The following is a 12274-nucleotide window of genomic DNA, read 5'->3' on the forward strand; positions in this document are numbered from 1 at the left end:
GAGAACTCCGCCCCAAACTAGGGGGGAACTTTCCTCTCATTATTTCCCTTGGCTCCTGTGTTGGTTTGGGTGGTTGGAGGAGTGCGGCACGAGAGGGAACACCGCTTGTTGTTCTATGTCTACATATGGGGTCTGGGTAGAGGGGATCCACCGGAAAATATTTCTACTCTTTGATTTTGTGCAAATCGTTTCTGTTTTCACTTTGAAGGGCGATATTATGTGTGGTTTGTAAAAGGGATTGGCCCAATAGATACCACCCCACTTAGAGAATAGATGAACTAATATGACCAGCAATCATTCAGCCATGTCACATGTTGGGATCTTTTCTACAATACTTTGTTATAATAATGGAACACGTTGTGTATTGTATTGTACACCAATAATAATGACTCCGCCCCCACATTCCAGACAAGGGATCTTCCTGACCAATCAGATTCCTTCCTTTGTTATTTCCTGATTCTATGATTACAATCTTGTTAGAAATAAAACTATAATAAAGAATTTATTGAGTGAAAAGAATTGTGTGTGTCGGGGCCACGATGGGGATCTTTGGGGGCAAAACATTTCTCACAGAAGACACTTTACAAGCCTTTACAGGTCATCCAGTTTTTGGTTCACCATGAATAATGGCCCAGAGTGCAGGGGTCAGGAGACTACTTCATACAGCCCTGCAAACAACGTGCAGTGGTCAGGAGTATGTGATTTCCATCCCAGAGTACAGAGTGCAGTGGTCAGGAGTATGTGATTTACATCCCAGAGTACAGAGTGTAGTGGTCAGGAGTATGTGAGTTACATCCCAGAGTGTAGTGGTCAGGAGTATATGATATACAATCCTCATACAGAGTGAAGTAGTTAGATGTAGTATGTCAGTACAGCACACAGTGGGTAAGTTCATGTCTTATATTGTCTCAGCAAAAAGAGTGCAGTGGTTAGGAACATGTCACATACAGCCCATCAGACTGCAGTGATCAGGAGCATATCATATACAGCTCTGTGAACAGAGTGCTGTGGTCAGGATTATATCTTTGGCCCGTGTACAGAGCACACTGGTCAGGATTATATCTTAGGCCTGTGTACAGAGTGCAGTGGTCAGGAATATATCTTACGCCTGTGTACAGAGTGCAGTGGTCAGGAGTATATAATATACAGCCCTGTGTACAGAGTGCAGTGGTCAGGATTATATCTTAGGCCTGTGTACAGAGCTCAGTGGTCAGGAGGATGTCATATACAGCCCTGTGAACAGAGTGCTGTGGTCAGGATATCTTAGGCCCGTGTACAGAGCGCACTGGTCAGGATTATATCTTAGGCCTGTGTACAGAGTGCAGTGGTCAGGATTATATCTTAGGCCTGTGCAGTGCAGTGGTCAGGATTATATCTTAGGCCTGTGTACAGAGTGCAGTGGTCAGGAGCATATCATATACAGCTCTATGAACAGAGTGCTGTGGTCAGGATTATATCTTAGGCCTGTGTACAGAGTGCAGTGGTCAGGAGTGTATCTTAGGCCTGTGTACAGAGTGCAGTGGTCAGGATTATATCTTAGGCCTGTGTACAGAGTGCAGTGGTCAGGATTATATCTTAGGCCTGTGTACAGAGCGCAGTGATCAGGAGTATGTCATATACAGCCCTGTGTACAGAGTGCAGTGGTCAGGAGTACACCTTAGCCCTGTGTACAGAGTGCAGTGGTCAGGAGTACATCTTAGGCCTGTGTACAGAGTGCAGTGGTCAGGATTATATCTTAGGCCTGTGTACAGAGTGCAGTGGTCAGGATTATATCTTAGGCCTGTGTACAGAGTGCAGTGGTCAGGAGTATATCATATACAGCCCTGAGTACAGAGTGCAGAGGTCAGGATTATATCTTATGCCTGTGTACAGAGCGCAGTGGTCAGGAGTATGTCATATACAGCCCTGTGTACAGAGCGCAGTAGTCAGGATTATATCTTAGGCCTGTGTACAGAGCGCAGTGGTCAGGAGTATGTCATATACTGCCCAGCATGCATAGTACAATGGTCAGGATGTTGTGGTATACAGCCCGGTATACAGAGTACACTGGTGAAGAATATAAACCCTTGTAAGGAATGCAGGTATCCAGTGACAGCAGGGATGACCAGATCGGTGGGCTATGCCTAAGAAATGTGGAATAAGACGGAGTAGGAGGAGTGTGATTACAGGGGGTGTAAAGTCAGGAGGTTTGTTACCTCCATGCATTCTATATATGAAGGTAAATACCCTTCTCTGTGCAGCAGCCCCCCCAATACTCACCTGAGCCCCATCCTGATCCAACAATGTGCACAAGATCCTCAGCAGTCTGGGGACTCTCACTCCTTATTGGCTGAGACAGGAGCAGGGGCCATTGGCTCCTGCTGTTGTCAATCACAGCCAGTGAGCCAATGAAGAGGGAGAGGGGGCTCTGTGGACACACAGAGCAGCGGCTTGCTCCTGAGCCTGCTTGGATGCCCCATAATGAGCTGCTTGCTGTGGGGGCACTCAGCAGGAGGGAGGGGCCAGGAGCACCTGTGGGGGACCTGAGAAGAGGAGGATCCAGGCTGCTCTGTGCAAACCATCACACACAGCAGTAAGTATGACATGTTTGTTTTAAAAGAAAAAAAAAATTTCCTTTACAGTCAATTTAAATGGAGTTTACTAATGGACACGACACCCTCCGACACCCACAGACCATAAACAAAGCAAAAGTGACAAATAAATGTGACAGCAAATAACCAACCCAACAACCTGACTATAATACACTGTGTACAATGGAGGGAAGCTGACATACACCGGGCAGACCCAGGACTGGGAATCAGGGGAGCAGAGATGGGGAACAGGATGCAGGAAACCAGAATCAGGGGAAAGTATACAAGATACAGGACGCAGGATCCAGCAGGGAAGCGGCTCACAGGCAGAACACTGAGGCACTGATGAAAACTACGGGGGGATTATATACCTTCCCAGCAGCCAGCATCAGGTGGAGCCTCATTACTGACACCTTCTGTCTCCTGGGAGACACAGCAATGTCTCCTCTCTACTTCCTCCCAACTCACCTCAGCCAGAGCTTCCTGTCTGTACCTGACATCACTTCCTGTCTGTACCTGACATGCTTCCAGTCTATACCTGACATCACTTCCTGTCTGTACCTGACATAATTTCCCCTCTGTACCTTGCATCACTTCCTGTATGTGCCTGACATCACTTCCTCTCTGGATAGAAGGGAGATCACCTGGTGGAGCTCAGAGGAACTGCAGCTCCAAGAAATGTCTCATAGTTTGAATCTTGTTGTTTCCAAGTGTTCTGGAATGTCCATGTCCATGTCTGGCAGGTTCCAGGACTCTTCAGAGTGGCAGTGAGGTGATGACTCCGGAACACTCTCTGGGTTCCATCACCAGGCACTGCAATTATACCCGACTGCTGGGAGCCACCATCTCCTTTCCTACAGTGAAAGTATAATTGTGACATCAGCAGAGAGGTAGTGGGAGGGTGGGATCAGGTAAGTACCACCACTGACCACCAATGCTGGGCTGGGGGTACACTTTGTTCTCACTGACACCAACAATGGGGCTTATTTTATCTCACTGACACCAACGAAGGATGTCAAGGAAGTCATGCCCACGGTGACTTGGTAACTGGAGATCCATGATTGGTGGAGAAGTAATGAGGGTGGAGCTTTCTCTGAATTCTCTAGAATTCTCATCTGTTGACAATTGATGGACTGATCTGAGTTCTGTGTGAAATATATCTGGTTGTTAATGATTGGCTGGAAATCAGGCGGTCACACCCCTAACCGATGACTCCTCATCTGTCGGCAGGTTTCCCCACTGACAGCTGAATGTCCACAAAAGAATTGTCAGCAATTACAAATTGTGGAAAACCCCTCAGAATGTCTCTGAGAAGAAATGATATTTTATCTTCTCTCCAACTCAGACTATATTTGTCTTAGACGTAAGAGGCCCAAAATCCCGAGTCCCTGTCAGGTCTGAGCTCCAGCCGGATACAATCACCTTCTCCACTCACAGAGTTTGCTTTTGTAAATGAAGTGAGTACAGAATTGAGGAAAGCGAGGACACCCGGCAACAATGGGATTCTGTCCTATCTCCTGCTCAAGGAGCAAATGAACAACATGTACCAGCCTTCCCAGCCCCATCAATGTACACTGTGGAGGCATCTTGTATGTAGACTCTGGATTCAACAAACCAGCAGCCTGGCCATTCAGGAACGTACCATTGTTCAGCTCTGGGGGGGAACAAACATCTCTCATGGGAAGGAGCTCTGGGGAGTCAACAGACCAATCTTTCATCTATACATATGTTTCCATCTCTCCACATCACTCCATTCTTTTTCTGGACAAAACCATTATAAATATCAGCGACAGATTTACAAATCTAGGATTTTACAATGAGAACACAATGTCACAAGGGATCTATAAAAGATTTTATCCGAACACAAGATCCCATTGTAAGAAAGGAATTCTGAATATGAACAGCGACTGTTATGTGGGATCCCATTATATTCAGTGCGGGGAAATGTATCTTTTATATTTTACTGAAACCTTAGATAATAAATTACATTTATGTCCCAGAAATTAACTTTTCTGTATTTTTAACTGAAATTGTACCTTTCATAAATCATTGCACTAATATTGTGTAAAATAATAAAAATCATAAAACATCAGAACTACTAACAATTTATCCTCTAGTGTGTCTGCTGTTGTGAAGAAATATATATAATATTTGGGGGATTTAAGTAATTTTAAGGTATAAATTATTTTTAAAACATGTAAACAAAAAAATTTAAAATGTCTCCAGGACTCCATGGACCCCTTCATTCCACACAGTCTCCAGGAACTGGGAAACCACAGAGAAACCAAGTGTCCCCCGACTTCCTCTCCAGGCTGGGATGTCCCCCTGGTTGGGTGCCCCCTACAGTAGAAGAAGCAGACTGCACCTGCCTACATCTTCTTTATGCTTTGTCTGATCAGGATGGCGGTCATTTCTCCCTGAACACGGAGCCCCCTAAACACGAGGTAAACGTGGTGCAGCATTGAGCCCCGTCCAGCTGTAGTGTAGACTTTGACAGGCTGCAGGCAGCGGGGCTGGACGCTGTACCTGTGCCTACCAGGTGTATTATAATGCCAGCATTGCACCCACAGGGGCTGGACCCCCCATGTACAAGGGGCCTAAGAGATACCATCAGCTGGTGTCCCATTCCACCAGACCCCTATAACTGTAAGATGATATGTTTGGGGGGATGTGTTGTAGAAGAACCCAGACCACGGTATTGTGTGATGAAATTATAATTCAACTTTATTAAACATATATATGTGACACTTTAACAACAGAAGAAAAGAGATAAATCGGTTACATTTCAAGGATCTATTTATACCATTTATATCATCTATGCTAAGAAACTCATTAACACAAGCCACACCCCTCATTAATACCAGCCCCGCCCACTTATGTGACCCTGTAAACATCCAAATCCCTGTAAATTCCCAGAAGACATTTTCATCTTTTATCCATAACAAGCTGATTGGGTACAAGAGAACCCGGAGCCCCTCCTGCTCATTCCCACACAAGTCCATGTCACCATCTACAAGGTGAGAGGACCTGATGGAGAACAAGACCAGGACCACCAGGACCATCGCCTGACTGAAGCCATGCTCACATTTCTTTCTAATGCTGCTTCTATGGTCTACTCAGATACGGATTTAGCAGATGTACATTAGTGGAACCCTTTCACTCCGGCCAATGTAAGGTTTCCATCAGCAGCAGCACGGCCTTATAGCTACAGCACCCGGGGGTTGTCTACATTTGTTAGGTCAACTGTCAGCTTTCTGGTGGAAGTGATTCAGCCGCACTGAAGGTCCTCCCCCCACCATGTATACCGGGCTCAGATGTCCCTCCTGCAAGCCCAAGACAGACATGGTGGGTGTCAGCGGTGAGGGCAGAAGGAGATCAGCAAACATCTGATCTCTGATCTCCCCTTCAGTGAATGGATGTGGGAGGTGGGAGATTATGTCATTTCTGGGTTCAGCTCTGTCATTCTCCAGTCACTATGGTTTGGGAAGGAGCTGATTAGGCATGATCTGTGCTTGACCATCTTTCTTGGGGTACAGAGGTGACATTGGGGGTCTAATAATGTTCTGATGTCTCTTTAAAAAGGACCTGTGACCAGAAATATGTACCACAGGGGGGCTATCAACCCCCTATATGATAGAAGCCATGTTAAGTGTAAAAAGAGTTGAAAAAAATTAAAGTAACACTATAAAAATTTTAAAACCCACAAAACAAATCACACAACACATTTTACATATCATTGCACAAGCGAGAGTGAGAACAATCATTCTGAGGCCATCGTTCACGGATAACTATCTGAACTGATAACCTATAAAGGCTCTTAAAGAGTCCCCTTTGAACAATTTTTGGTACTGATGTTTGTCACCATTTCACAAATACGCACAATTTGTAAAGTTTGACATGTTTGGTATCTATATACTTGATGCCAACCCCATATTTTATATTTCACCAAACAAATTGGGTCATATATTGTGTTCTTTGTGCACTAACATTATCTTTAGTGATTTTTACAGAAAAAAAATTTGATAAACAGCTGTACTAATATTCTGTGACATGAAAAATGGCAACTACCACCATTATATTCTCCAGTCTCTGATTTCAGAAAATAAAAGAAATGTTTGGGGGTTTAACTAATCATATGGCCTGAAATGTGAATTTAACTAAAAACAAAAGCAAAATAAACTCTGGCAGTGAAAGAAAATACAGCAATATATAACATTTCAAAACCAAATCTATGGTAGCAACTAATGGCTTAAGAAGCAAACCCACCATATTACTCAACCAGGTTCCAACTAAACCCACCCAAAACATTGGATCCCACCTCCCCCCACCCAGGTTCCTGTTGGAACTCCTTTACCTTGTGTAGATATCCCCTTCTGAGATCCTCATGATCTAATATAAATGTACAACACTCTCCATCTGACACCATTTGTAGAGTCCACCTTGGTCTGCCAAGAGATAGTCAGCTGCCAAGCAGTTCTGTGACACCATCTTAGGTGGTGGAGCCACTTCTGCTGTCAGCTCTGCTATAACATCAATGGTGTCATTGGTTACCTGATCCATGACTCCAGTACACCGGTCCATCTTACTTATCTTAGATTCCCCATCCCGTCTATGAAGGGCTCAATGCATAAAGCATCTCCAATCCAGAGAAAATGTTTCTTCTCACTGGAAGGCCAGGGGAGTATTGGGAGAGATTGAGGCTTTCCCTTACAGATATGGGGGAGGGGCAACATAACCTCAAGTACAGCTATGGGTGGAATTGAAGGGAAGACATTTTAGGGTGCTCCTTCTACAAAAGAAGCAAAATGTTATCTGGAAGGACTAGGAATCCATTGGACCAATGGGGATTAAACATTCTGCAATTACATTGAGAAACCATTTTGTTTGAGGTGATTGTAGCCGTATTAGTGCATTTGTGACAGAAACAATTGAGTACTGTCCGGGATACTTTTTTTATTTGCACTAACATACAATTTTGAGGACAAGCTTTCGGGGAATGTCCCCTTCTTCAAGGTCTAAGCAGTGCTACTCACAAAGTTAGCAGAATGTTAGAAGAGATGAAAGGGGAAAAAAAGGAGGCTAGAGATAAGATGCAGTCAAAGCGAGGGGGGAGGGGGGGATACTACACTCACACAGAAGGAGTCAAGCTAGCTAATAGTCATAAAACTGTGGGATAATGATTGAGGAATCCCATGTCCAAATTCAGGCCGTTATCTCTGGTGTCAAACAGAATTAGCATTCTTAGTTCAAAAGTTTTCCTTTCCTGAATGGATTTGAAATTTCCTTTAAGTACTAAAACATTGAGGTCTCCCATTGTGTGGTCTGGTTGTGCGAAATGGTGTCCTACAGGTGTGCAGAGGTCATCTTCTTTATGTTCCTTGATGGTATGTCTGTGCAGATTCATCCTTGTTTGCAATTTCCCCAACCCCCCAACCTCAGAAATAAACTAATCAGTAGGAAACTCCCTTCTGATGATGATGTCACAAATAATGGAAGCGAACCCTGCAATAAGAAACGCTGCAAACTGTGCAACCAAATTAATCCATCAAAAAGTGTCCGACACTCAAAAGGGATCTTCAATATCTCCGGATCATACAGCTGCACCTCCAGTAATGTTGTGTACCTTATCCAGTGCAGAAAATGCAGCAAAGGATCTTATGTTGGTGAAACAGGACAGAAGTTACAAACAAGGATGAATTTGCAGACATACCATCAAGGAACATAAAGAAGATGACCTCTGCACACCTGTAGGACACCATTTCACCCAACCAGACCACACAATGGGAGACCTCAATGTTTTAGTACTTAAAGGAAATTTCAAATCCATTCAGGAAAGAAAAACTTTTGAACTAAGAATGATAATTCTATTTGACACAAGAGATAACGGCCTTAACTTGGACATGGGATTCCTCAATCATTATCCAACAGTTTTATGACTATTAGCTGTAGCTTGACCCCCTCTGTGTGAGTGTAGTATCCCCCCCTCCCCCCTCGCTTTGACTGCATCTTATCTCTAGCCTCCTTTTTTTTTTCTTTCATCTCTTCTAACATTCTGCTAACTTTGTGAGTAGCACTGCTTAGACCTTGAAGAAGGGGACATTCCCCGAAAGCTTGTCCTCAAAATTGTATGTTAGTGCAAATAAATAAAAAAAGGATCACGGACAGTACTCAATTGTTTCTATTGAGAAACCATGAAATGTTACTGGCCTGTGATTGGCTCTCCTATTGTTAGTGAAGTAAGTGAGACTCCCCTTGTTGGTGTCATTACTGGAATTTCAGAAACCATGTGAAATGTTTCTTCCAAATCCAAAAAGGTGATCCCCTTGGGTAAGTACCCATCCTACTATTCCTGATATGAGTTTGTAGTGCCTGCTACTACAGGAAACATGTGGGCAATCATTTGCACCTTTTACAGCAGGACAGTAAATATCAGAACACAATTCAAACAGAAGACCAACAGCAGGAAGTCTGCTAACTGAATATGTAATGCAATCTGTCATTAGCATTCCCAGAGTTCCCTCTGCAACATAGTTGTATCAGCTGTTGGTCCTGTCTGTAGATCTGTTATTTCCCCACCTTCTGTAACAGGGTGACAACCCTGATCATTCTGCAGGAACATTACACAGCAGCGTTGTCACCCTGTACAGGGAAGTCTTAGATAGATTATAAGTAAGACACACAACAAGTAAAGTCCAACTCCAGCTAACACTTCTACAGCAGTTACAGCACCAGGATTTCTATAAGGTTCAACCCCCCATATGAATGGAAGATGACAGTTGTAAGCACCCCCAGCAGTGTTATATGGTGTTTCTCAACCCCCCCCAACTTTAATTTTTGCCAAATAGCTTGGCCTTCTACAGGAAGCAGAAAAAACAGATCTACTAGGAGGGTCAAAGGGTAATAAAAAATGTTACAAGGGGAGACTTGGAAAAACATAAAACGTTTATGCTAATGACAGATTGCACCATTTATATAATTATTGATTTTGCCCATTGTTACACTTTAGTGCCAATGTCTTAGCATTTCCAGGAATAATTAGTGCTCTTTGCACACTTTGCCCCAAAAAGGGACCCGTTCATTCAGAGTCATTAAGGTGAACCCCAATAAGAGGAATTTCAGTCTCCCAGAAGAAGTGGTAGGAATATGACCGCACACTTAGCACTTTGTAAGTTCAGATCTCTTGCAGTTGTACCGTGTGAATAGTTTATGGAGATGAGCAATAGCTGGAGAAAAAAAAAATAATGACATCCAATCTTCACCTGATAGAATCCCTTTTGAGAAAACCAGATGAAGTATAAGTGGCCAGCTGGGATTAGGTGATACTGTTGAATATGTCCCCTAAAACAGCATTAACTCCATGTTGGAAGGCCTACACCAGCTTAAGAAGTTACTCTCTAACCAAACATAGACCTCTATCTGGCTGGTATCTCAGCTACAGACCTGCCTGCAAAGATGTCATCCATGAGAGGAGATGGAACATGGAAAGGAGGCATTGATCATGGGAGAGGAGGTGGTACATGTAATGGGAGGTGTGGACAAGGTGGGCTTAGCTGGGACCCTCAAGCATAGCTCATGGTGTATCAATTCTCAAAAGAACATGGATTGGACTCTCCTAATGAGGTTTCAGAGGCTTGGCAAGAAGCCATTGGACCCCATCCTAGACTCTGGTACTGAGGCATTGTTGGTCATGTATTGGTTGGTCAGATTCTGGCAATGAAGAAAACACATGGGAACATAGCTCAGTTAGTGAATGATGAAAATGCATTACATGTTCAGTCAATGCTCCATAAAAAAGGATAAAGATGAGAATGATGAGGAATACACTTCAGTCATTGCTGCTTGTCTGAAGAAATGTCCAAAGGTGAAATATTGACAGGCCTTCTAGGTGTGTTTCTGAAGGACATAAGCACTAAACCCGATGAATCCGATCATTAGAGTCCTGTTTGTTCAAATTTTTTTTTTTTAAGTAACATCATGTCTTCCTTAGTTTGTGGGAAGACATTGGGCCTGTGAATCTAATGGGACATTCTGAACATTGATATGGCTTCTCTCCAGTATGAACCCTCTCATGTATGACAAGGTTTCCTCTCCGTTTAAAAGTTTTATCACATTCAGAACACTAATATGGCTGCTCTACAGTGTGGACCCTCTGGTGTACTATGAGAACTGACTTCTGTGTAAATGTTTTATCACATTCAGAACACTAATGTGGTTTCTCTCCAGTGTGGATCATCTGGTGTATGATAAGATATGACTTCCATGTAAAAGCTTTGTCACATTCAGAACACTGATATGACTTCTCTCCAGTGTGAATCCTCTGGTGTGTGTTTAGACTTGACTTCTGTGTAAAAGCTTTATCACATTCAGAACACTGATATGACTTCTCTCCAGTGTGAATCCTCTGGTGTATGATAAGATTTGACTTCTGTGTAAAAGCTTTGCCACACTCAGAACACTGATATGGCTTCTCTCCAGTGTGGATCATCTGGTGTGATATAAGATACGCCTTCCGTGTAAAAGCTTTGTCACATTCAGAACACTGATATGACTTCTCTCCAGTGTGAATCCTCTGGTGTCTGATAAGATGTAACTTCCATGTAAAAGCTTTGTCACATTCAGAACACTGATATAGCTTCTCTCCAGTGTGAATCCTCTGGTGTGTGTTAAGACTTGACTTCTGTGTAAAAGTTTTGTCACATTCAGAACACTGATATGGCTTCTCTCCAGTGTGGATCATCTGGTGTGATATAAGATACAACTTCTGTGTAAAAGCTTTGTCACATTCAGAACATTGATATGGCTGCTCTCCAGTGTGAATCCTCTGTTGTGTGATAAGATATGACTTCTGTGTAAACACTTTGTCACATTCAGAACACTGATATGACTTCTCTCCAGTGTGAATCCTCTGGTGTATGATAAGACATGACTTCCATGTAAAAGCTTTGCCACATTCAGAACACTGATATGACTTCTCTCCAGTGTGAATCCTCTGGTGTCTGATAAGATGTGACTTCCATGTAAAAGCTTTGTCACATTCAGAACACTGATATGGCTTCTCTCCAGTGTGAACCTTCTGGTGTGTGATAAGATGTGACTTCTGTGTAAACACTTTGTCACATTCAGAACACTGATATGACTTCTCTCCAGTGTGAATCCTCTGGTGTATGATAAGACATGACTTCCATGTAAAAGCTTTGTCACATTCAGAACACTGATATGACTTCTCTCCAGTGTGAATCCTCTGGTGTCTGATAAGCTGTGACTTCCATGTAAAAGCTTTGTCACATTCAGAACACTGATATGGCTTCTCTCCAGTGTGAACCTTCTGGTGTGTGATATGTTTTGCCTCCATTGTAAAATCTTTGTCACGTTCCAAAAAGAAATCGCTTGAAATGACTCCTCTTATGTATACTTGGGTTGGACTTTACTGTAAAGCAATTGTCACATCCAGAACACTGAAATGACTTTTCTCATGTTGTCCTCTGAGGTTGGATCAGTGTTGAAGAGGACCCAAAGCACTTATGACATTTAGAACACGGATATGACTTGTGTCCTGTGTGACTCCTCCAGTGAACTGCAATTAAAACTTTCAGTCAATTAAGACACCCAGATGTTTGGTTTCCCATGTGACTGAGTTGTATTCACGAAGACCAGCATGACCAAAAACGTGGTTCATCAATCCACCTGTACAAAAAAAAAAAAAA

General features: G+C 43.1%; 1 pseudogene; it reads right to left on the bottom strand.

The window, feature by feature from the left end:
* Window positions 1-11922, bottom strand: part of LOC149441245 (uncharacterized) — a 38246-nt pseudogene extending 26324 nt beyond the window's left edge.
* Between the last annotated feature and the right edge of the window lie 352 nt (window positions 11923-12274).

The sequence above is a fragment of the Staurois parvus genome, unplaced genomic scaffold (assembly GCF_062004578.1).
Source record: "Staurois parvus isolate SC_StPar_1 unplaced genomic scaffold, SC_StPar_1.0 ptg001011l, whole genome shotgun sequence".
In the NCBI taxonomy this organism is placed as follows: domain Eukaryota; kingdom Metazoa; phylum Chordata; class Amphibia; order Anura; family Ranidae; genus Staurois; species Staurois parvus.